The 26,577-nt window shown below is 39.3% G+C and overlaps 1 long non-coding RNA gene and 1 pseudogene across 2 annotated transcripts; one reads left to right on the forward strand and one right to left on the reverse strand.

Annotated features, from left to right (window-relative positions):
- Positions 1 to 748: 748 nt before the first annotated feature.
- On the reverse strand, positions 749 to 1,594 carry LOC117879122 (annotated as a pseudogene).
- A 154-nt stretch (positions 1,595 to 1,748) lies between these two features.
- On the forward strand, positions 1,749 to 20,821 carry LOC117878936. Of its 2 annotated transcripts, XR_004646134.1 has the most exons (7): positions 1,749 to 2,344; positions 4,902 to 5,020; positions 6,848 to 6,898; positions 7,627 to 7,732; positions 9,289 to 9,508; positions 19,827 to 19,935; positions 20,593 to 20,821. It is a non-coding gene; the product is annotated as an uncharacterized LOC117878936 (long non-coding RNA). The 2 variants fall into 2 exon arrangements; XR_004646133.1 differs by lacking the exon at positions 1,749 to 2,344 and having other exon boundaries at positions 4,838 to 5,020.
- Positions 20,822 to 26,577: the final 5,756 nt, after the last annotated feature.

Genomic DNA, 26,577 nt, shown 5'->3' on the forward strand with positions numbered 1-26,577 from the left:
ATCAATCTGTGAGACTGAAGCTGGCAGAGGAGAATACACTACTAACGGCCCAGCCCAGGCAGAGGGATGGACTAGATATGACCTAAGACGAGTTTCTATTGCTAATTTCTCTGATTCTTCTCATCCTTTAAAAGCTCCTTGGAGATTTTCTCTTGCTTCTTGAAGCCAAGCGAAGTAAGCATGCAATTAGGTAGCATGTTGCTGCTTGTCTGCCTTCTATTTCTCTCCCACTAGGACTGACAATGGAAAGTGACTTCAGGTAGCAAAGTAGCACAGAGTGGATGTCGCTGCTAAATTGACTTTGGGTAAAAATGGAACCGCAGGCTTTTAACTCCTTCGCTTCTCGCCATTATATTTTAATCATTCCCATATCAGGCTCAGAAGTCCTCTGCTCCCACTTTGAATCTTCCCCTCGTCTTTCTTCTTCCCCGATGATTAAGCTCTCTCTTCTCTCTGAGAGTAATCCTGGCTGTGAATCAACGCGAGGAAGGTTTAATTATAGCGATGCAGTGCCTGCTGCTGGAGTGAAGGCTGAATCAAGCTTTTCCATTATAAACCACGAGTTTCAGGAGTTTGTAACTGCCTGTAGAAAAATCACTCCGCTGAAATTTACAATACGGTAGCTTCAGCTCAAGACAGCATTTTTTCACATACAGTTATTTTAAAATTTCAGTATGATACGTTTTGCAGTCTTATATACTACATAAGAACAGCCATACTTATGGCACTGAATAAAAAAATGATAAAATTAATTTGTGGAGGCTTTCATCTTTAATGAGAAGTTGAGCAAAAAATATTCTCTACACCTTATTTTTCTTGAAGATCACTATGTAACAGGCTGTCCGGATCAACTTTTAGAAATTTAATGTGCCACTCGTACAGGCTGTCATTTACAAGTTCCACTGAATAAATCCTTGTTTTATAACTCTGTGATCTGTATATATCCCTGAGCTCTTTCATAAGTCGATCTGAAACCTGGACTGACCCAGACACTTCACCATTTAGGTGGTCTTGTCTTTAATTCTTTCTAATTTTTTCTAAAATTGCAAGTTTCTCTTTTTCAATGCCTTCATGCTCAGATTTCTTTCCATCAACAGGTTCTTCTTTCTTCATGTCATAGTGATCTAGGTCTTCAATGTCTTCACTCATATCTTCTTCCTCCTCCTCCTCCTCCTGACATTACTTCCGTCATTGCATTCTGTCCTGTTGGTAATGGCTGATTTAACATCTCAACATCTGGATGCTGAAGAAGGTTATATAATCTGCAGATGTCACATATCAATTGCTTCAGTTGTTGAAGAAGCAGAGTATTGCTCTTCTTAATATCTTATAATCGCTCTAACACTGAAATCAGATTTGGGTCATCTGATTCTATAAACCATATTGGTGATGAAGGGGGATAAGTTTCCGTGACATTGCAGTGGATGGTGATCAGCAGTGGCGGCTGTGGGCTGCTCCCTGGCAGTGGTGGCAGTAGCACAAACTGGCAGTGCAGCTCATCCAGCTTCCAGGAGATGATGCAGAAGTACTCGTGGTCCTTGTTGAAGGTGAACTCGAGGAGCTTCAGCTCAGCCTTGAACCTTGACACTGACATCCTGGCCTCATCTCTGGGCCCAGGCCTGCGCCACCTCACCTCGTAAGTGATTATGCCTTTTTGTTAGTATATTAGACACATAGACTGGGCAGACTTACTTTAATTTTTCTTGCCTGGCCATTTCCATGTTAGACACAGAAAAGGTAGTAAGTCTGTTGAACATTCAGTAGACATATAGAGCGTTCTGCTTTTGAGAGTTGTAACTGACAATGACTAACTGAAAATATATTCCTTTTTCCATTTTCCCAGAATTTACTGCAGCCATCCCAGAAGAGACTGAAACCTCCTTGGTGAAGTGAGCCTTGAATATGAGAAATGTTGCCTTAGACATACCGATCCATTAGTATGTGCATAAGCATCTTAGAGTTCTCTTAATCAATCACAGCTAAATGCACAGTGATCCATAAAATAAAACATAACATTTTCAACTCATGAGGAAAATGCCATTTTTAATTAGTTAGGATTCTTAACCTTTCCCATCTCTTTTTAAAAACTTGTGAATGCCTAAAAAAAAGAACTATGTAGAAAAATGGACAGAATCCAAGGTCTGGATGAAAGCAAGAGAGCTAAAATGCAAATTTTCTGAATGCGTTTTCATCTGTCTTTGTTTACCACAAGACTAGGGTGAAAATATCTTTAGAAGAATTTGTTCAGCTGAAGCACTTCAGCTGTTAATAGTGTGGCAGATAAACTGGTGTATTCTTTTCGTATTTCTTCAGAATGGCACTAACATCAAATGAAATAGTGAAGGTAAGTAATTTGCTTTTGTTTTTTTCTGATTGAGTGCATGGAAACTGGAATATTTTTATCATGCAGAAATACTGGGAATATTATCGTTTGTGTCTCCATTTCCTGACATGATGATAATGGGCAGCCCACAAAACTACTGCACTTTTTCCTTTTGTGTAAATATAAAGAGTATAATGAAAATTCAGTTGTAATAGAAACAATTCCAAATTGAGTTAGAAACATAACTGTAAGTATTAAACCGATAACTAGTATATGATAATCAAAAGAGGGAACATTTATTTAGCGATTTAATCCAGTAAATAACAATATCTACCCATCCCACATATAAAAGAAGATTCTTTATTCCATTCAAGTTACATTACATTAAAGCAAATCTCCAATGCCATTTAAGAAACTATACAGTATTTTCCAGGTGACCATTCAGTTTTACTTGAGTAGAGCCAGCCAAAACTCAAGATTTCCATTTCAGCAGAAATGTCAAAATGTGGAAATTTGGATTCAGTCTGATTTTGACAGAAAATATTTTATATATATGTATATATATATATTAAATTTCATACAAACCAGAAATCTCTCCCTCTCCCCCTTCAAATACTTTTGGAAACAGCACCAGCACATGGTGCATAGTACCCATGAAACTGACAACTATATCAGTTTCACTAAGCAGCTTCCTGGGCTTCCAGGGTCTCCCGCAGTCCCACCATGCAGATTGTTTTGGAGCCAGAGACCCCAGGGCTTCCAGACTGCCAGCTGACCTGGGAGTCTGGAAGCCCTGAGCCCTTGGTCCCTGGATCTGAGGCAGTCTGCCTGGTATGAATGCCTCATAGCCACAGACCCTGGAAGCTTATTTCAGGACCTCCAGGCTCCCAACATTACATGCCAGGGAGTCTGGCAGCCCAAAAAGCCCCAGCTTGAGCCAGGAATCTCATGGCTTCTAGGCTTCCTGCTATGGAGCTGGGAGCCTAGATTCTGGAATGCTAGGCATAGAGGGGCTTCCCCAGGGTCCAACAACTTGGCATCCATATGGTGGGGCTGCCCCAGAGATGCTTGAAGCCCAGCTACCCAGGCAGAGTTCCCTTGGAATCCTGCCTGAAAGTTGATGAAAATTCATCAAACCCAACTTGCTTTCGCAAGATATTTCCAATGAACTAGTAATTTCTGACAAAACTCTGTTTTGTCAGTAAATTTTCCTCAGCTTTACTCAATCTTTTAAAGTCAAATGAGTTTGTGTTTGAAGTAAAATCAAGATACAGTGGACAAACTCACTGAACTAATTGTTCATATCAAAATTTTTATCATGTCTGACTCATGAAGCACGAGCACATTCCTGCTGCTGGGAATGGAAAAATAATTCAGTAGATAATCATTATATAAATCAATTGAAAATATGAATTATTAAAGAGAATAAAGCAAGTGCTTTAAAAGCGCAGAGGTCTGATTAAATATAAAAGACATAGCTAGATGTAGAAACTACAAATCATAGCAAGAGAAAACAGTATTACAAGAACATGCTCACTAATATAAGTTTCACGTAATCCACTTGCAGAATGAATTTACATTAATCATAAAGTTATTTTCCATTGCAAACACAAGTACTTTGTGAGATAGGCTAAGGGTAATGTGTCAATTTCAATATACATTCTAAAATGCTATATAATTGTAGAGAGAAAATTAACAATCAATAGGCTTTTTGTTGAATGGCCTATGTAATTATGGGATGTTCTTAATCATTTGATTCTGCTAAAATTAGTTAACATTATAGTTGTAAAAACTACAAGTAATCTAAAACTATTCTTATTCAAGTTTGAAATTGACCACTGATCAGATTGGTTTGCTTTTTGCAACATATAGGCAAAGATTTTTGTTCGTTAGCTATGTAGGGTACCCATTGTAGGAGAGGATGCTGATAAACAAAATATATTTCCTAGTTTACACAGATATAATGGTAATTTTATTAGCACCCACTGCAGTGCATCCCACAATGGTGAATAATAAAACTACTGAATTTATTCTTCTATCTACATATGCTAGACATTTCTTGCATCTTGTTAGCTGTTTCCCTGGTTTGAGCTCTGGTTAATCTAAAGAGCTGCTTTCTTCCAAACCAGTCTTGTACAAATACCAAACTCAACTTTTAGTATAAAAGTTAGATTCATTTAAATATGTATTACATACATGACAATTACATTTTGAAAATCTGAATCACTCAGAAGCAAAAGGCAGAGCTAATAATTCCCTATGAGCTAACAGCTCATACAAATTAATTATTTAATTCCAGCCTGTTACATATGTTCATACTTTACTCTTTCTGTATGCTAAAGGAGTGTTTCTTTGAATACACAAAAAATTCTCTGTTGTGTGTTTTTCCTATTCATTTGGATGAATAAGGTTTGCAGGACTAGCCCCAAGTGCCATAATGTACAGTTTGTGTTTATTTCTGAGTAATTCAGCATTTGGGGCCTAGTTTTACAAACCTTATTTATCATACTCTAGCCCTGAATGTGACTCATCCCACTGTGGCCACATAAAAGAGTTCCCAGCCTCCCTCTCTGTTCAGGTGTGAGGAAGAGTTCTGGAGTTCTCTACCTTCCCTCAAATAACTGGGCAAAGTGCAACAGAGCTTTCGCTTCACCTCCCCTAACACACCAGCGGAGCTGAGCTGACACGAGGAAAGAGGTAATTGCACTCTGTAAAGGGGTGGCACAGATTACTTATTTCTAGGAGCATGGAAGCATTAGTGACCTGAGTCACAAAATTCCTTCCACATGCTCCTTCTAGACAAGCACAGCTCCATGCAGCCCATAGTCAGGGCTAGGAGGATAGGTGCAATCTAGCCAACAAGAAGTCCTAGGATCATCACTAGCCCTACATAGCCACACAAAGAAGTAAGGGGGAGTAAGGCACCCCCCATACTCCCTTATATGGGCTACCCATACTGTGAGTTGCAACATGGGAGAGGAAGCCAGATCTGCAGAGCCTCTACTTTCCTTAACCAGTGCAGGTGAGTGGCACTGGAGTGGGAGGGGTTAAGACTGAGCACAGCCAAGGCTCAGCTCCCCACTTCTTCTCCGCCCCCCACCCCCCGCTGCAGTATAGCTAGCTCTGCTGGCACATTATGTGATGTACACTTTGCCAGGGATAGGCCCAACAGAATTTACTTCCTGCAGAAGCAAGGGGAAGACCAGGAGGCATGTTGGTTTGTCAAAAAAATACTTCACAGGCAGCTCCTGGGATAGTACAACTATATGGTGCCTCTTGCTCAGAGAAAATTGCAAAATGACAGTCTAGCCCCATGTGAACAAGAACTACTGGTCTCTTCTCCAGTTTATTCATTGAATTATTGTTCTGCCCACTTAAAATGGAAGACTGTGTGTACTAGTCTCACAATATTGCAGTAATGTTACAATTGTGTGAACCTTGTTGATTTCAACTCACAGAGTTTCATGGAGCACTTCCTTCACATTTGAGTCACACCAGACTGCACCCCCTGAATTTTAGTTTGAGTTTCATGTTCAAAGAAATAAAAAAATTCAAAGTGAAACACATTCAAAGCTACTTGACAGGTTTCAGAGTAACAGCCGTGTTAGTCTGTATCCGCAAAAAGAAGAACAGGAGTACTTGTGGCACCTTAGAGACTAACAAATTTATTAGAGCATAAGCTTTCGTGGACTACAGCCCACTTCTTCAGATGCATTCAAAGCTACTGTTTCACTCACATTTCAATGGAAAATCATAAATTGTCCTAGATTCACATTAGTGAAACTTTCAACAAAAGAAGGCTGAGTTTTTACTTTTTAACAAAATGCCCAAACCAGGTGTGTTTTGCATGATTTCACATTTCAGCACTAACATCTTGAATAAACTAGTAAACTCATCAGCATTATTAAAATGCAGTATAGACAAAGTAATTATGAGGAAGTAGTTTGCGGAGGGAAGATATTGCTCCCCTCAAATAAGCAACGTGTATGACTGCACAGGAGACAGTTTCTCTTCTAACACTGCAAGTTATGGCCTGCATATGCTATTTTGCCAATACGTCTTTATATCATACTCCAGTCAGAGGGCACTGTCTCAGCATACCAGCTCCTTGGTTTTCATCTATCAGACTTTCCCCTAAACATAAAATTCAATGCTTAAAACTAATAAATAAAAAACATTAAATAGATGGAGTTATGTTCATCCATGCTATTTCATTCATTCCTGATGAAATTCTATTGACTTCAATGGAGCTGTACTTACACAAGGAGTGAATTTGGTCAACGGTTTCTTATGTCTTCTTGCCTGATCCAATGCCCACTGAAGTAAAATTGGGTTTTCATCAAGCTGATTGAGAAGTGATTTACCACCCTGACTTCTGCTCCCCCCCAGAAATAAAATTGTGTGTGTGTGTGTGTGAGTGAGTGTGTGTGAGAGAGAGAGAGAGAGAATATTCAGTTAGCCAAAAGTCAATTTTCAATCAAATCTATTTTGATGGAAAATTTTTCAACCAGTTCTACTTTTCAGGAATTATACACTTGGATAAAGAATTTCAAAGCTACATAAGGGATCTAACAGGTACTGGACATTCAGATCCTTATGGCAGTTCTGAAAGTAACATCCCTGCTTTATATTACCCAATAAATATTTGATTCTTGATACTCTCCTTGTCTAATCAGGGATATGATTTATAAACAAGATCATATTTTCCATACTCTGAAAAACCCTATTAGGTCTTTTCCAGAGTGTGCATGGATACTTCCATGGTTTTCAAGTTTTCTTAGCAGTGAAAACAGAGCTACACACATTTTTGGATAAAATTAAACAACTGTGTTTCATTCATTCCTCAACTTGACCTTATTCTTTAAGATTCTCATAGTAATTTTTAAGTTTATGGATTTCCCCAGTCTAAGAAATTTGATTTAAAATATATATATATAAATGTAGCAGAGAATGACCACTTCAGAGCAGGTAACTAAAACAATTTCCTAGAAGAGCCCAACAGGAATATCATCCAAATTATTTTTAAAGATTGGCACAGAGTATAGTTAGAAATCAGCAATACAGAGTACCTCAAAGAAATACAGTTCAGTTAGCGACACTCAAAGCCTCTTAACATTATTTTTCTATTGCTTTTTTTTTTTTTTAAGGAACTAGTGGTCCGGTTCTTCCTTAGGAGAGAGTTATAAAACAAGCATAACAAATTTATTTCCTTGGGAACTGTATTAAGAAGAAAATGAAATTCTTGTGTATTAATATTTGTATTATTACTGGACAATAACTAAAATATACCTATTCTATTTTAGATAGAAACATACTAAGATGAAAGCATTCAATCTAGTCAGACTGAAGACACCTTCAACATATCACCAGGAGGTACTTTCATTAGAAAGGGAACACTCAGAATAAATCGTGAGTAAAAAAATAAATAAAAAATAGATTTTGACAAATTATATTTCCAGTAAAAAAAAGTAATTGCTTTTGGTGAATCAAAATCTATTAAAGATTTGAACAGCAGAAAATAATTTGGTAACTATTATTTAAATGAGGCATAGAGGGGAAAGTAATATTCATTAATGTGGATTAATTATTATGAGTACTATCAATTCCACTTTCCATCTGTAATCCTCCTAATTAAAGGTCTTTATGGAGGGATGTCAAGCATTAGATATAAAAACATATTTAAAGTATAATTTATGAAAACTGTCAAATGTTACTTGTGCTGCAGATATTAGGAAAAAAATTCCTGGTGTGACTTCACTGACTTTATTGATTGAATTTGGCCCACATTTGGCCTGATGCTGTTCCAGCTAAAACTGATGGTAGTTTTGTCACTGATTCCACTTGGATCTGAATTGCCTAGCCCATTTTTTATTATAAGCTGTAAGTGAACCTTATTTGAACTGTATTGTTAGCCTGGAGCCTGCATAATACTATATATCAATTTTAGTTATACTCTGAAAATATAAAATCCATTGGATGAAAATTATTTAACATTTATCAGATATATTACCTTGCAGCTAGATAGTACTGTCCTCAAGAGACCCATGTGAACATCAGATAGCAAGACAATTATATACACAGTAAAATAAAAATTCTGTAAGTTATATATTGGGTACAAGCAGGATGTCATAGGTTTACAAGACCCAAATGGGAGCTCAGCCAGACTCTGACTGCCCAGGATGTGGATGCACAAGGAGGTATGGCTAAAGAATCCATCCCCTGCTATACCATTCACAAATCAAAGCTAACCTGCATACTATGGTTTCACCTACCATCTAAACTGGGTCAGCAGAGTTGGTTGACCTCAGAAGGGAGCACATAATACACCTGTCAAAGTTGCACAACAGTGGCCACATTTCTCTTGCATGTTTGGTAGCTTCAGAAATGATTGCCTCCCAGAGCTCCTGCTGGGACAATGCAGCACCATGCTGCTGCCAAGGTGGACCAGTGCAAAAACAAACAAACAAAAACATTATGGAGTCTCTTGGGTGATATTAAAAAAAACCCAACACCTTGCACCCTGGAGGAGAACAATGAAAATGGCTTTAATCCACCTGTACACTGCACTCTCCCAATCTTGAGCTCCTCTGGACACCCCTCACCTCCACACACCACACCAATAACTTAGATAGCCACAGGAACCGCAAGTTGCAGTGGCTTCTGTGGATGTTCCCTGGTCACAACATTTCCTGGAATCTTTTCAGAGCTGTGTGCAAATACTATCTGCCATTTTATTGTATGTGTTCTCACATTTATCTATCACGCATATCTAAATCCAAGTAAATATGATCTTCTATTGCACTCAATCTGGCAGTGTCTACTGACTCTAATATTTGAGTTAAAGCAATTTCTCTGCTTTTTTTTTTTTTACACTGTTGAGTCTACTGATAAAAGCTGTGTAAATATCTTCAGTTTCAATACAATGTTCTTCAGCTATATATCACTGATCCTTTATTCCTATGCAGGTAAAAAGTTGGTCCTGAGTGCTGTTAGCAAGCTCTCTCTCTAACCTAGGTCTCTGCAGGAAGCAAGTAATCTGGCAACAAACAACTACAGAATTATAGGTTAACTGAAGATTCTTCTTCTCAAGATTTTGGGCAAATGTGGAGTAAACTACCACAAATAAAACTAAATTTGATCCTCTGCACTGCAACTGAGAAAACAGGTCATGATTTATGGAGATAGGTGAGTCCTCCTGAGTAGTGTAAGCAAAGAAACTACTGACTTTAAATCTTGGTCATGACAGACAGTTTAAAATCATTTAATGTTTAAGCGAAAAGGCAAGGTGGTCTCAGATCAGTCTGTAGTGGAAAAATATAACAAGAAACCAATACAGTACTTCAGCAGTTTTTGCCATCTATGATTAAGCAACAGTAATTAAGGAGAAAGCATAACCTATTCACACTTAAAAAATACTGAAATAATTGATAACTACTGTATTTTCTGGCGTATAAGACTACTTTTTAACCCAGGAAAATCTTCTCAAAAGTCGGGGGTCGTCTTATACGCCGGGTGTCGTCTTATAGGGCGGGTGCTGAAACTTCCGAGCCGGACTGGAGAATCTGCGGTCGCCGCATATGGTGGGGGGAGCTCAAAAACGGCCGCGGCCGCACCCCCGCCCGATGACGAGGTGAGGGGGCGCCTCACCGGGAAGGTGTAAGTGAAGGGCGGAGCAAGCTGCAGGCGTCCGGGACGCCCGGGGTATGGAAAAAAGAGAGAGAGCGGCGCTGTGCCCAGAAAAACACGCCTCTTTCACCCGTCTGGCCCGCCCTTGTATCCTATTACCGTACCTCCTTCTCTGCCTCTCAGATCTCGCTCCTGAGGACTGCAGTGAAGCGGCGCGCATGTGCGAGATCTGAGAGGCAGAGAAGGAGGTAATAGGATACAAGGGCGGGCCAGACGGGTGAAAGAGGCGTGTTTGCGCTACCGCTCTGATAGTCTTGGAGACAGGGAGGGCTGGGCAGGCAGGGAGAGCTGACCAATCCAAGCAGGCTTTGTATACAACAACCAGCCAATCGCCGGTAAGGTACATCGCTTGCCGTGATTGGCTGGTTGTTGTATACTGGGTACCACATACAGTACAGCACCAGTATCTGTACCTGTTCATACAGTATAGCACCAGTACATACAGTACAGTATACAAATGTCCAACAGTCAAAACCCCATCATGGCTCCACCAGCAAGAAGAAAGAAATATGAAGCCAGTTTCAAACTTAAAGTTGTAAACTTTGCCATGGAACATAATAACTGCGCTGCTGCAAGACAATATGGAGTAACAGAAAAGATGGTTCGGGACTGGAAAGCAAATGAAAAAGCATTAAAGAGTATGCCAAGGGGTAAGTGTGCATTAAGAAGAGGCACTCCACATTGGCCAGAACTCGAAAAACATGTAGCAGACATGGTGAATGAGCATCGCCAAAACGGTTATGTAGTGACACGAAATAAAATACATTTGTTTGCACTTCAGTGGGCCAAATCTAACCCAGATCACAGCAACAGATTTAAGGCCACTGTATCCTGGTGTACTAGATTAATGGGAAGGCATAATATGGTACTGAGGCAAAAGATGAAAATTGCCCCAAAATTACCTGCAGATCTTGATAGCAAAGTAAATAGTTTCCATCGATCCGTAATACAACAGCGCACTAAACATGGCTATGCGTTAAGTAGTATTGGAAATATGGATGAAACTCCAATGAATTTTGATATGGTTGGAAATAAAACTGTCCATCAAAAAGGTGAAAAAACAATTTTAATTAAAACAACAGGACATGAAAAGTCCAGTTTTACAGTGGTACTAGGATGCACAGCTGATGGCACCAAACTGAGACCAATGATTATTTTTAAAAGAAAAACAATGCCAAAATTCAAGTTCCCTGTTGGTTGTTTTGTACATGTGAATGAAAAAGGCTGGATGGATGAAGAAGGGGTAAAGCTATGGCTTGATAATGTATGGAGCAGGCGACCAGGTGGACTTATTCAAAAATGTAGTCTACTGGTGTGGGATATGTTCAGGGCTCATTTAACTCCCAGCACCAAGCAAATGCTTGCAAGACTAAACACAGATGCGGCAGTTATTCCTGCAGGATTGACATCGTTGGTACAGCCACTGGATGTGTGCCTAAACAAGCCATTTAAAGATCGCATTCAAGAACAGTGGAATGAATGGATGGTTAGCGGCGAAAAGTCATTCACAAAAGGAGGAAACATGCGTGCTCCACAGTTGGATGTTTTGTGCAAGTTTGTCATAAAAGCCTGGAATGATATTGATGCAGAAACAGTAATCAAGTCTTTCAAGAAGTGTGGCATATCAAATTCATTAGATGGTATGGAGGACGACTACTTGTGGCAAGATGAAGAGGAAGCCGAAGCTGAGACCACACCATCTGATACGGAATTCGATCCATACGATGACTGCCTTACAAATGTATCACAAGATGTCATTGATGTACTTTTGATATCAGATGACGAACAGGAGGATTTTGAAGGCTTTTAAAGGGAAACTGTCACGCCAGCAAAACCTGTAAAAATACCGTAGCTTCCAGTTATGATGGGCGTTGCTAACTCGCCAGGGACTTGCCCGGCACTTGCTCTCTCTCTCTTGTTTGTTATCTTCCTCCTATCATCATCAGTTCCAGTTTGGTTGACAGCTTAGAAAACAAACAGCATGGCAGCTCCCAGGGGTTTATTGTCTTATCCTTCCTTTCAGCTTTAGAGTGAATTAGGAAAAGTTTAATCCACTTGCACTGTTTTATGTTTACATGTTTGATGACAAACAGCCTTATGTTTATAAGTGACAGTTTTCCTGCTAAGTACCTGCATGTCATAAGCATTTGAATTAAAATTACCATATTGAAATCAAATCTGATGTTTTTTTAATTTTTTTTTGGTGTGCGTTGAAAGAGGGGTAGTCTTATACGGCGAGTATATCCCAAACTCTATATTTTAACTGGAAAAGTTGGGGGTCGTCTTATACGCCCAGTCGTCTTATACGCCGGAAAATACGGTAAATTGCATATTTGGCATGCGTAGAATATTTCAGCTTTGACATGATCAATCTATCTGAATTTCATAGTATTTTGAAGTACTGAAAAAGAGGATGGGGAATATTAAAAGAAAAATAAAGAAAAATATGCTGTAATTATTGTTGCACAAATTATGCTAAAGATAGAAAATTCTGTAAGACACTTAAAGAGTTATGAGAACTTCCTCAAGTGAGGTTGGCAAGGAAGGGAAGGAAGGATATATCCCTGAAATGAAGTGCATGCTTCTGCCTCTCATATACCAGAGTAGTGCAGTTATAGTAACATTTCCACCTTATCCCATTTTTTCAGTATGCATTTTCTCGGAACTATTGTTTTATTCAACAGTTTAATGGTGATGATGAATCCTCTGAGTTTTTAATTGAAGAATTATTTGCATGAACATGTATATACTCAAGTTATTGCATATTAAAAATATACTACAATATGATGGTAATAGTCCAAATGCCAAATGATATAATTACAGTCCAGAACACTACAGCTTACTCCAAAAACATGGCAATATTTTTCTGGAAATGCTTTCAAACAACAAACAAACAAACGTGGTCTAGACTTTTAAAGAAATTTATAAATAAGAGCATTATAGAAACATCAGTATATAATATTTAAACAAAAGAAAACAAAGATATACTTTTATGATTTGAGGGAACATTTGAAAATCTGCAAAACATTAGTGAAAGCAGTATCAAGACATGTAGCAAATTAACAGTCCACCATCAATCTTATGGAAATGTTTCCTATATACACAGCTTGACTCACTTTTATGAGAGTTCCTCTTCCTAAGTTCAGATTCAGGTGGTAATGAGTAGCATGGCATAAAAACTGAAAAGGGGATTCTTGGGGGAATAAGGAAGAAATTGCAAGTATTCAATGTGTGGTTATGTTGTTTTGTTAAAAAAAAAAAGGGTAAGTGAAGGTAAAAAAATATACAGGACAAAACTGCAAATTCTGAACTGGAATTTTATCAAATATGAGACTTGTGGCTTATCATCAAGTGCTACTGTGTAGTTCATGGTTTGAGACTGTTTGAAACTGCATGTGATACTGCATTAAACTAGCTTGGTTAATACTATTTAATATTATATGTTAGAAGGAAAAACAATTTCCCCTCCCCCAAAAGTTGTTCAGTATGCTGTGCACAAACCTTTCTGCTGGAAGCTGTGACAGATGTGTTTATGTTTCAGTAGTGCTACATATATATATATATATATATATATATATATATATATATATATATATATATATACATACACACACACACACACACACACACACACACACACACACAGTGTAAAATACATTGAGATTCTTTCATGTAGAAGGTGATATATAAAAGTAAAAGAGAAATGAGGATTATTTAAATCCTTCAACTACAATTGTCTCATCCTAGTGCTGTCTAGGATACTCACTGTTGTTTTAGTGGTACTGTCATAAACGGACAGCTAAGGGTAGCATAAAATCCCTCCTTTACCTGAAAAGGGTTAAGAAGCTCAGATAACCTGGTTGGCACCTGACCAGAAGGACCAATGGGGAAAGAAGGTACTTTCAAATCTGGGGGGGAGGCTTTGTTTTGTGCTCTGTGGGTGTTCTCTCGGGAGACAAAGGGAGAGACCAAGCAAGTAATCCAGCTCCTACTGAAATGATACATCTAATATTACATAAATAGTAAGTAATAGCAACGAAATGCGTTAGAGTATCTTTTGTTTTAGTTTGTGAATTTCCCCTATGCTAAGAGGGAGGTTTATTCCTGTTTTTCTATAACTTTAAAGTTTTGCCTTAAGGGAAATCCTCTGTGTTTGAATTCTTATTACCCTGTAAACTTACCTTCCATCCTGATTTTACAGAGGTTTCTTTTACTTTCTTTCCTTATAATAAAAGATCTGTTTTTAAGAATCTGATTGGCTTTTTAATATCCCAAAAACCCAAGGGTCTGGTCTGTGCTCACCTTGGTTACTCTCAAGCCTCTCCAGGAACGGGGGTGAAGGGGTTTGAGGGGATATTTGGGGGAAAACAGGAACTCCAAGTAGTCCTTTTCCTGAATCTTTGTCTAACTCACTTGGTGGTGGCAGCATACTGTCCAAGGACAAGGAAGAATTTGTGCCTTGGGGAACTTTTTAAGCTAAGCTGGTAGAAATAAGCTTAGGGGGTCTTTCATGTGAGTCCCCACATCCGTACCCTAGAGTTCAGAGTGGGGAGGGAACCGTGACAGGTATTTTGTGCATATGTTCTAAACTAGCCATGACTGTAGGGGAATTCAGGCTTAGGGGGATAGCAGAGTGAAAGTTGTGGCTCAGGTGGCAGCCACAAGTCTCTGCTGGAGCTAGAGCTGCTAAATCCACACTGCTATTTTTAGTGTGTCAGCTGGAATTGAGCTAGCATGAGTCTGTCCTCTTGGGCTGGGAGGCTCGCTTCTAGCTATAGTGTAGACATACCCTAGAAGTAAAGCTGCTAGCACAGTTGGAATATGTGATTTCCCTGCCTTTGCAATGCTGCCTGTCACAAGTTCCTGTTACCCCCAGCTAGTTTATAACCTCAACTCTTCTCCATTGTGTGCAGGGTGAGGGGACTTCTCCACATATCCTCAAGTATTTTTGTGTGTGTTTGGGACATCTTCTACAACCTCACCTACCAACACCCTTTCTGGCCTCTGAGTATTAAAATAAATATTTTTAATTGACCCAGGCAGGTTATTGTCACAGAACCCCCTAATGCAGAAGCCTGAACTCCAACTCATAGCACCCAGGGCTGGCTCCAGGATTTTTGCCACCCCAAGCGGCGCAAAAAAAAAAAAAAAAAAAAAGCCGCGATCGCAATCTGCAGTGGCAATTCGGCGGGCAGTCCTTCGCTCCGAGCGGCCCCTCTCCGGAGTGGTCGCCCCAAGCACCTGCTTGGCAAGCTGGTGCCTGGAGCCAGCCCTGCTAGCACCACAGCTGGCAATATAGTCTCTTGTTATTGTCCTTGCATATATGTGACAAAGGCACATGGGTACACTCAGACAGATCTTCTCATTGCAGAACTGCTAGTCTCTCAGTCAGACCACTGGTCATGGAATTCTTTCAAAACAAACAGCATTTCCGGTCAGAGGCTTTGTTTCACAGTTTTTAAATTGGCAGAACTCCTCACTCTCGAGGGTTTGTTTCAAAGTGGACATTTCCCTTCCCCAGTCTTTAGCACTGGTCTGTCTAGTATGCTGCACTGTCCTTTTTTCTAGTTAGATCCCAAGAATGTCTCAACAATGAACAACAGCATATGAACAATGGAATGACACGTCCTTGTAAATCCGAACTCAAGAAAAATGCAGGACTTACATCAAACCTTCTCCCAGCATGCCTTACTTAAACCCAACTACATTTCCAGCAGTACCAAAAGAAGCAGGGGAGTTCCCGCCCACTTGTACAACTGAAACTCCAGTTACAATTGAACAGCAACTCAGGAGAGCTGGGTTCTATTCCTGACTCTGCCATGGGCTTCATGTGTGACCCTCGGCAAATCAATCTCTCTCTGCCTCAGTTTCCTATCTGTAAAGTTATTAAGTGATAATTAGGCTTCCTCTAGCTCACAGAGTAGTGGCAAGGATAAAATTCATCAATATGTGAAGATACTGTAGTGTGAACTAGAGACAAGTCCATAAATAAATATCCAATACTGACCAATGTTGGGGTTGGATTACCAGACTATAGGATCCATTAGTCTCTTATGATATGGCAATTCCTGTGTTTTCTTCAGTTAGTAACAACTTATTCTATTTGCATAGTTTTTTTTTTGAAAAGAATCACTTATAGCATAGTACCAAAGAATAAAACATTCTCACACATCAGCCCAATTGGTCAGACAATCAAAACTATCTCTTCAAATGTAATTTAATTTAATGAAGAGGTTGAACATCTTTAAACTAACAGCAAATCAGCATTGCTTCAAACCCCTCTCCCCCACCATCCCATCCTAATACTGTGTATGTTAAGAAGACTTTTGCTTTGGCTACTTCAATGTTGTTGATTTCCTCCATTACAATAATGAAAAACATTACAATTCTAGAAGCTTTTTAATAATTACTGCTACTTACTCTGAGCTACCATGTCGTTTACCGTTAACAGTGAAAGTCTTAAAATCATGATTTTCTGTCTTTTCAATTATGGATAGATTTACGGAGTAGTCTCCAGAGGAAATGCCAGGCTACTGATGACTCTACATTAATCTCTCACACAGCTTTTAGCATCCATGTGTGGGTTGGATCCTGCTCCCACTTAATTAAATGGGATTTTGCTAGTCTTCAATTGCAGCCGGATCTGGCCCTATAAATATATTCTACATTAAGAAGCCTTAGTGGCACAAAGATGAAACAAGAGTCATTATGGGCCAATTTATAGCAATTAAACTATAAATCAAAAGTACAATTACACATTTGTCTTTGATGGAAAGTAGCAACTGCTATCAATTCAGTCATACACAATAAATGAAACAGCTCAAGGAAACTTTTAGGGTTAAGGCTTCTGTGTGTTACATTGGCTGTCACACAATCAGATTAACTTTTAGACTGTGGAACTACATTATCTGTAGGACATATTACATTTTATTATTATCGGTAATTACCTAAATAATTTTCTGCAGGTTTCTCTATATCACAAGGAGTTTCCCATGGCATTCACACCCACATTTTAAGAGCTATCCAAGAAAAAAAAAATTGAACAGTTTTTCCCCATAATGATGTAAAAAATTATGTGATTTAATCATTATAAAGGGGCTCAGATACAACAGTGATTGAAGTAGTATAAATAACTGGATAGATGCATCCATCCATCATTCCCCATTGGTCATGTGTGTGCCTAGAGGTATTAACTCCAAAATACAGTAGGTTCAACTCACACCCCCCCACCCATCCCCACAAGGAAAAATGAAATGCCAAAAATAATAATGGGGATAGAGCAATTTATTTGTGGTGATTTGCTAGGAAAGATAAATAGGTATAATAAGCTAACATCTGACTTAGAGGGGAGTAGCAGGGTTGTGATAATCTGCAAGTATCATAAGGGCATAAACACCAAGAAGGAGATGAATCATATAGGATGGCATAAACTAGGAATAGTGGGATTAAATTTAGAAAGGAAATGTTAGGGTAACTTTTAGGAAAAACTTTCTGATAGTGGGTTCCTTAAGTCTCTAGATCTGCTTCCGCAAGGGAAGTGGTGAAAGACTCATTGCTTGGGAGGTTTAAAACTAAATTAGATGAAAACACATTGTAGAGAATAATTCTGAAGTGCCAGGAAAATGAACTGGTGTGCTAATAAGTCTTTTCCATCTCTAATTTCCATAGTTTTGTCATTTAAAGATAGACATATCAACCCAAAAAGATTAAAAATACAAAACTATTGAAGGAAGTGGACATTTAAGTAACTGATTTACCTTAGCAAGTGTCTTATCGTATAGCTTTTAAAACACCTCTGAAGATATCATTACCAATCTCCATTTTCTAGATCTATTTTTGTCCTGTTTTGTTCACTTTTTGTTTTGTAAAGGGGAAAAGAAATTTAACAAAAGATTACATATCTGGGAGAGGGTGAGGACTAATACAAAAGATGCCAGGAGTGCTTCATTTTGGGTGGCCAGAACTGTATTCATCTATGTTTACATGTCATGTAAAATTCAGATCACTCGTAACTAAATACAGAAATGCTATTTCTCAACAAAACATACATATCTTTTCAATCCCCCCATAATCTCAAAGATGTAAGTACTAGTAAGACACTGGACATATTCATAAGATCATCTGTTTTATTTAAGAATCTCACATAAATTTCTATACAGAACTTACATTTACTAAAAATAAGCTGGACCTAATTCTGACCTCACTAACACCATGGCACGTAGGAGTAACTCTACTGAAGTCAAGAGAATTACAGCTGTGTATAACTGATGTAAGAGAGTTCAGAATTGAGTCGCTTGTATACAGAATGTCAGATACGCACATCAAACTCTTCTTGCATAAACAGAACATGTATAATTGCAACTTTCAGTGTTTAAAATTCAGAATGTGTACTCGTGCCTTAAAGATGGTAAAATATTAATGTTATTAAAATATCATGTCCTAGGGAATTGATGTCAGGTATATTAAAATCTCTTATTATAGGTAAAAGTTATTTAACTTTGCTATTACTACATTCTTGAAATATTCTGTAGCATCTTTGTTAATTTAAGTACAGTAGCTGTTAAAGTTTTCTGCACATGCTTTGTTACCTCTCTCCCACAGGGATCCATATTGCTTGTCTTGCCAGGAAGCAGGGCTCAGCATGGAGCCATATGAAGCCTTCAAGACTATTCACATAGAAGGATCATTGTTAGGCAACAGAAGACATTCATTTCTCCCAGTTTCCGAGACCCAGTTGGCCAGAAATGAAAGATGACATTTGAATTTGGATTCTCACCTCACCCCAAAAGATAGCTCATTAAGTTATTTTGATCTTTATCCTCAGAACTGCACAAATCATGCCATGAACTGGAGACTTTTAATCTTAAACCTTGATCCTTCGGTCTTTACATAAGCAAAATTCCCATCTCAAATGGAATATTGTAGGATTGGGCCCTTAGTCAGAAAAAAGAACTGGTTTCTGGGTGCATAATAGACCATAGTAATATTTGTTGGAGGAAAGGAGTATCTTCGGTATTGTTGCTAGACTGGCTAGGTTAATGGAGTTCCTAAATCAACCCAAAACAGCAAGCATTTGTTGTATGATTAGCTTCACAATATATCCAGTAGCAAGAGCAAACTCTAATACAAATATCTGAGTTAGCTATCATAGCTCTCAGTCGACCACTGGTGTCCTTTTATTGGTTGTTGCAGCTGAGATTCTATTCCTAATCCTACCCACAAATCCCTATACGACATCACTGCCCTGATGTACTGTGTACTCTAGGTTAAGCATAGAAGAACTGAAGTTTAAATAGAAGATAGAATGTATTTTGCTTTGGCTGTAACAAAAAATTAAAAAATGGGATTTCACAACAGGTGAATACCTAACCAAAAAAACCTGCTTAATATTATTGCCAATATTTTCCTCCTCCCTTCCTCCCAGTATTTATCATCACTTACCAAGTTATGGCTTAACTTTGTTTGAAAGGTCTCTGCACAAGCAAAGCAAGAAACTGCTTGAGATCCAGCTTTTGGGGGACTGTCTTTTGTTTGTAAAATGCCATACACATGTATAAATAATAATAAATGTTAGCACAAATAAACAACTGGAACAAGATATGGGTGGTGAAACAAGGATTTTGTGCCCAATATAGTAGACTAGAAACATTTCTGAAGAACAAATGAGTGTGTGGGGGAGTAACTTTTGGTGGTCTTGAGGGGTGGGGGTTCTTTCCTCTTCTCACAGTAATCAGAGGACTGACTTTAGAATTTGCATGGCACCAAGTTGTTGGAAACAGGAATTGGGTTGTGAGCTGCTTCCCTCTAATTCTTCTAGCTAAGTGACATGAGTGTCTGTCAACAAGTTCTTCCCTGGCCCTGTTGTCTTACTGAAGGAGATATTAGGAAACAAGACTGTTCCCTACCCAGCTGGTGCAGAATTGGGGGTAAGTAGCGTTACCATCCAGTGGCAGGTGCACACTTACTTGCCTCTCAGAAGGCAGCTGATTGGGGAGCAGGCCACCAGGCCACTTGAAATGATTATGAGATAGAGATTCAGGCTGATGTTGTGCCACTGAATATTTTGCAGAGGAATCTAGAACTAAGGCCTTTTTCGCAATACAAAAAGTGTCAAAAGGTGGGTAAGAGGAGTGGGAGGTGCAGTCTCACTGGGGTGAAGGGAGACTGTTTGTCCAGCCTGAACAGAGTTAATGACACACACTCAAACCCAAACTCATTCCACCTGGTGTTGGGTTTCAATGCTAAAGTTTCACACAGCTCCATGGACATTTTTTTTTAACATCATTTTTAGAGGTGCTGAGCACTGCAGCTCCTCCTGTTGACCTCAACTAGAGCTGTGGATCCTCAGCACTTCTGAAAATCAGGGCCTTCTGTCTAGTCTTCATTGTTAAGTAGTACAACATTTAGGGAAAAAAATTGTTTTAAGATTATTTTTTAAATAATTTACTATTTGGATCTTGTAAAAGGTCAAGGTTGACATTATCTAAGCTTATCTTTGGCTTATTTTAGAGGTTTTATAATAATACTTAACTTTATGTTAATTCATGGTTTTACTCATACAAACTATCTACTTGATATTTCAGAAACATCCTAATAGTGAGGAACAAAAATATGAAGGACAACCCAATGATCAAAGGAACACTCAAGAGCTATATATGAATTTTAAGTGATTCATGACAGCATCACCTCATCATTTTTGCTTCTTTATTTGTAGCATGTTTCAACTTTACAATGTATAATATAGTGCAATGGAACGAGTTTGAGGGAAGTGATTATTCCCCTCTATTCTGCACTGGTGGGGCCACATTTGGAGTACTGCGACCAGTTTTGGGTCCCCCACTACAGAAAGGATGTGGATACATTGGAGAGAGTCCAACAGAGGGCAACAAAAATGATTAGGGGGCTGGGGCATATGACTTATGGGGAGAGGCTGAGGGAACTGGGCTTATTTAGTCTGCCGAAGAGAAGAGTGAGGGAGGATTTGATAGCAGCCTTCAACTACCAGAAGGGGAGGTCCAAAAAGGATGGAGCTTGGCTGTTCTCAGTGGTGGCAGATGATAGAACAAGGAGCAACAGTCTCAAGTTGCAGTGGGGGAAGTCTAGGCTGGATATTAGGAAATACTATTTCACTAGGAGGGTGGTGAAGCACTGGAATGGGTAACCTAGGGAGGTGGTGGAATTTCCATCCTTAGAGGTTTTTAAGGCCCGGCTTGACAAAGCCCAGGCTGTGATAATTTAGTTGGGGTTGGACAAGATGACCTCCTGAGGTCTCTTCCAACCCTAATCTTCTATGATTCTATGTAAATGTTACTGGTTGAATGGGTTAATATTGGGGATATCCCCAGACTAGAGTTATAGACTAAATCCAATTAAATTTTATTCCATTTCCTTTAAAAATACATTGTTAAAGACATTTATAATAATGCAGGAAATATTTGACATCCCAACCAAGAATAAATAGTCAAGGTATACAGGTCTAAGACTGCTAGCTCTTATTAATGAGTGTAGTTCCAATTTAATCAATAAGACCACTTGCATGAGTAAGGACTAGCAGGACTACATCCTGTGTTAGCATATGGAGTGGCAAGGGTGCAGAGGACAGGAGGTTAGATGTTCTTATTTGTATGTTCTATGCCTGTACCCTGCCCTCTGTCTTCTTTGTATGTTTAGAGTGTAAGCTCTTCAGGGCAGGGACTTTCTACCACTGCCTAGCTCAATGAGACCCTAATCTTGGTTGGTGCCAAGGCACTCCACCACCTGGAGATGAAAACAGATGCTCACCCCAAAACACATGGGATGGTAAGTCAGCTATTTCCACGCAAAAGCACAAGGCATGTACCTCATGAAAAACAGCTCAGGAGAATAAGCTATTTGGGGAAAGGGTGCAGGAACAATGATTTCTATATCTGAATAAGCCATTGTTATAGCCTTTCTATTCCTCAACATTTCTTTTGTGATAATCAAGATTTTAATAATCTGCTTAGGTATTTTTGTAGTGAAGCTAACTGCTCCTTGTTCCATTTTCTATTTTTCTCTTTGTATAGATAGGTTTTTATTTAGAAGGATTACTCTATTTAAACAGCACACAAATGACTGATGTATCTAATTATTCTGCCTGTTTGAATGGCTCTGCTTCCCAGAGACCTATTGTCTGAACTCACTATGGGGGCGAGGGGAGAAAGAAGTGTTCATTACACACATCAAGTTGTTGATCTTAACAACCAGATCCTTTAACATAAGCTGTAAGCAGTTTTGAGCTACATGTCTAACTGGAGGATGCCCAGGGAATGTCTGGGGATGCAGAGTAGACGCAGCAAATGAAAATTACATAGGCAAATGAGTGTATTTAATAGCTATACTTACAAAATCTATATAATGCAAAATGTGGATTTGAAAAATATTTACTGTACTTGATTTCTTTAGAACATCATTTTGGATAGTTGTGAAGGTACCAAAATTTACTTTTGGCATGAAATTCCATGATTTTGAAATCTGTTTTTGTTCTGATTCAGAACACAAACAAAATATATGAAAATTTCCTGTGAAATTATAGTACTGGAAAAATAAAATTTCTGGTCAATCTAAAGATTCTAATTTGATTAAAATCAAAACACATCCTTCTAATTTACTTTTTATATATCATAATTCATAACAATTTCAAAACAAAAAGTTGTTTTAAAACAAACAAAAAATCAAACATCATGTTCCAATTCATTTCAAACTTATCAAAACATGTAATTTCAAATTTTTTCAAAACACAATTGCACCAAAACCAACAAATTTCCACAGAATGTTTCAATTTTGCTGAAAGTATTTTCTGACAGAAAAATGTGCTATTGGAAAATTTTCAACCAATTCTAATTTTGAACTTAACATGTATTTTTGCATGCAAAAAAAGTTAAAAAGAGCATTGACTGAATTGGCAATTAAAATATACTTTCTAAACTTGGAAATGATATTGTACACTATTTAGATAGTATCCCTTAATGTTTCTTAACATATTCTTCAGTGAGCTTGGAATTCTGCATTAACTAACATTTGGAAGTCATTTAAAATACTAATGGAAACATGTTCAAAAGATATAATAAGCTCAATTTTTAGCTCTAAATTGTATCCACTCAGCCCAGTTGCCTACATAACAGGAAAATATGAAAAGCAAGAAAATGGGAGTGTGTATTTTAATATTTAGGTTAAGGAGGAATGCACCATCTATGTTTATCTTTACAGTGAGCTTTCAGGTAAGTACTATTTAATATTTAAAGATGAGTTGAGTTATTGTATTTGAAGAAAATGCTATCTCAAGGTCACCTAAAGATTTGTTGAAGGTCAACGCTGCAGAATGCTGCAAGTAAAGAAACCATCTGTGATAAATTCAGTTAACACTATATATAGGCAAATTAATAATTATATATTCTTGCTGGTGTGACATCCAAAATTATCCATCATATTGCTCGTACTTTTTAAATTAAACAGAATTGTTGACATTATAAGAAATTGTATTACATAAGCAATACAAGAGGCAGCCAGGTGTGAAAAATAAGATCCTAATCCTCAGGGGCAGCTCTATGCAGGCAGTCCACTTGGTAACATGGATTCGGTGGCATGCCTGTGGGAGGTCTGCTGGTAACGCGGATTCGGCGTACCCGCCGCTGAAGCTGCGGGACCGGCGGACCTCCTGCAGGCATGCCACCGAAGGCAGCCTGACTGCCGCCCGGCAGGCCGCCCCCCACGGCTTGCCGCCCCAGGCACGCGCTTGCTGCGCTGGTGCCTGGAGCCGCCCCTGCTAATCCTGCAAACATTTAGGAATAGATGTAGCTTTACTTATAGCAGCTGTCCCTGTCAAGGCAGCCTGCAACATGCCATGAGGGTCAACAGATTCAGGCTATTTCAGATTGAGGTGTGGAGGGAAAGGAAAAGGGTCTTCATGGAGAATGCCCTGCCAGCAGCCCTCTCTTTTTTTGTACCTATATACCTCAACTCACATAGGCAGCTTTCAGGCTGTTTAGGGTTTTATAGAGCAATACTAACAGCTTAAACTTCACCCAGAAGTCCATATGCAACCAGTGAAGATCATGGAGCACTGGGGTAATATGCTCACAATGGGATATTCTACTTAACAAGCAGGCTGCTGTATTCTGTACTATTTTTATTTTCCAAGTAGATTTGAAGTGTAGTCTCAAGTGGAACATACCACAATCTCCTACCCATACATTAAATTTAAAAAGTCAAAGGTTTTTGAAATCTGAACGGACTCCCAGGAAACTTATATAGAACTTTCTGCCACATCTTACCTTGCCCAGCACACCAATATTATCTTTGTTTTATCTGGATTGAGCCTCATCCAGATCATACCTCATCTCTGGCAGAGTGTGGAAAAAGATACTTGACTAAGCTAACCTGCTGGAGGAGATAAATATACAACTGGGTATCAGGAGCATATTCAAGACATTTTAACTTTTGCTTCCTTGGTAACTTTCCTAGGATATGTCTACACTGCAGCTGGGAGCAAACCTCCCAGTCTGGATTGACAGGTTTACACTAGAAGGGCTCAAGTTAGCGTGCTAAAACTAGTCTGGATGTTGCAGCTCTGGTGGAAACTTGGGGTAGCCACCCAAGAGCAGAGCCAGCAGGTCAGCTGGGCTTGAGTGCCCGAGCTGCTTCCCACAAAGCCACAATGTCAACACTGCTATTTTTAGTGTGCTGTGTCAAGACGAGCTAGCACAATTCTGCCTACACTGCAGCTGGGAATGTGCCTCCCGGCCCCTGTGGACATATCCTCGGAGAGTTACCAAGGAAGCAAAAGTTAAAGGATCTTGAGTATGCTGCTGACACCCATCCCTAATGGCCTTACATACGTGTTGAGCAAGAGAAAGATGACAAGAGTAACAGCATGCTATAGTGGACAGGGCATTGGACTAGGACTCCAAGCACCTCGGTTCTATTCCTAATTCTGTTCCTGACCTGCCGTGTGACCTTTGGCAAATCACTTCACCTCTCTGAGTCTCTTCTTCCTTTCCCACTTTTTGTCTGTCTTGCCTATGTAGACTGTAAGCTCTTAGGTGGCAAGGACGGTCTCTTTCTTCTTTCTACTTTCTTCCTCCCTCTGAGAAGAGTGTGTGTGAAGTATAGTGGACCGGGAGAGTGAAGTTAGGTTGCTGAAGGGTGGTGGTGATCATGTCAGGGAGCTTTTGCTGCTGCTTCCCATGTGGAGGGATGAGAAAGAAAAGCCTCCAGATCTGATATCCTGGGTGGGTTCCATTGAGTCTGCTATGGAGAGGAAGCTGGAAGGACCCAACTTATACTCAGCACCATCTACAGCCAAAGGTGCAGGGACCTTTAGAAAAGAAGCCACAAAGATCTGGAGATATCTATAGTCCCTGTCTTGAAAAATCCTCCCAGCTGCAGCCAAATTATCATTTTCACAAACTAGGTTGATTCTGATTACACTTATTTATGTACACATATTTGTATTTAAATCTATACTAGACTGTTTTCTTAAAATGTCCTGCTGGTGCTATCACCAGTGTTAGCAACAGTAGGAACACTAGCATAGACTCACTGCTGGTATTTTAATTGCTGCATCATCTAACCAGGCTCAAAGCAGGTCTGGACAACAGATTTGTTAAAACACTGTTAAAACAGCTCCCACCACTAGTGAAACTGCACCAATGGTAGCAGTTGTTGGGAAATTTTAAGGACAAAAGTCTAGTGTAGATAATACTAACAAGGACTACATATTGGCATACGTTTGCCACATTGGACCCTTGAAGAATACTGCAGTGTTGCACTACCATTGCTAAATGTGCAGCATACTCAGCCCTTAAGTTTGTTACACTTAGCCCTGGTCTACACTACGAGTTTAGGTCGAATTTAACAGCTTTAGATCGATTTAACCCTGCACCCGTCCACACGACAAAGCCATTTTTGTCATTTTAAAGGGCTCCTAAAATCAATTTCTGTACTCCTCCCTGACAAGGGGATTAGCACTGAAATCGACCCTGCTGGGTTGAATTTGGGGTAGTGTGGATGCAATTCGACGGTATTGGCCTCCGGGACCTATCCCAGAGTGCTCCATTGTGACCGCTCTGGACAGCGCTCTCAACTCAGATGCACTGGCTAGGTAGATAGGAAAAGCCCCGCGAACTTCTGAATGAGCTCTCGGACGGACCGAATGGGAGGTTCTGCATCTGATCGCTGTATGGGGAGATGAATCCGTGCTATCCGAACTCTGTTCCAAAAGACGAAATGCAGGAATATTTGAAAAAATCTCCAAGGAGATTTTGCATGAAGGACAGAGGTTATAACAGGGACCCGCAGCAGTGCAGCGTGAAATTTAAGGAGCTCAGGCAAGCCTTCCAAAGAACCAGAGAGGCAAACGGCCACTCCGGGTCAGAGCCCCAGACATGCTGCTTCTCTGATGAGCTGCTTGCAATTCTAGGGGGTGGCCCTACAACTACCCCACCCCTGTGCTTCCCTCCTCCCCCACCCCTCCTCCCGGGCTACCTTGGCAGTTATCCTCCCATTTGTGTGACAAATTAATAAAGAATGCATGAATTTGAAACAACAAT

This window comes from Trachemys scripta, chromosome 6 (genome assembly GCF_013100865.1).
Source record: "Trachemys scripta elegans isolate TJP31775 chromosome 6, CAS_Tse_1.0, whole genome shotgun sequence".
Classification (NCBI taxonomy): domain Eukaryota; kingdom Metazoa; phylum Chordata; order Testudines; family Emydidae; genus Trachemys; species Trachemys scripta.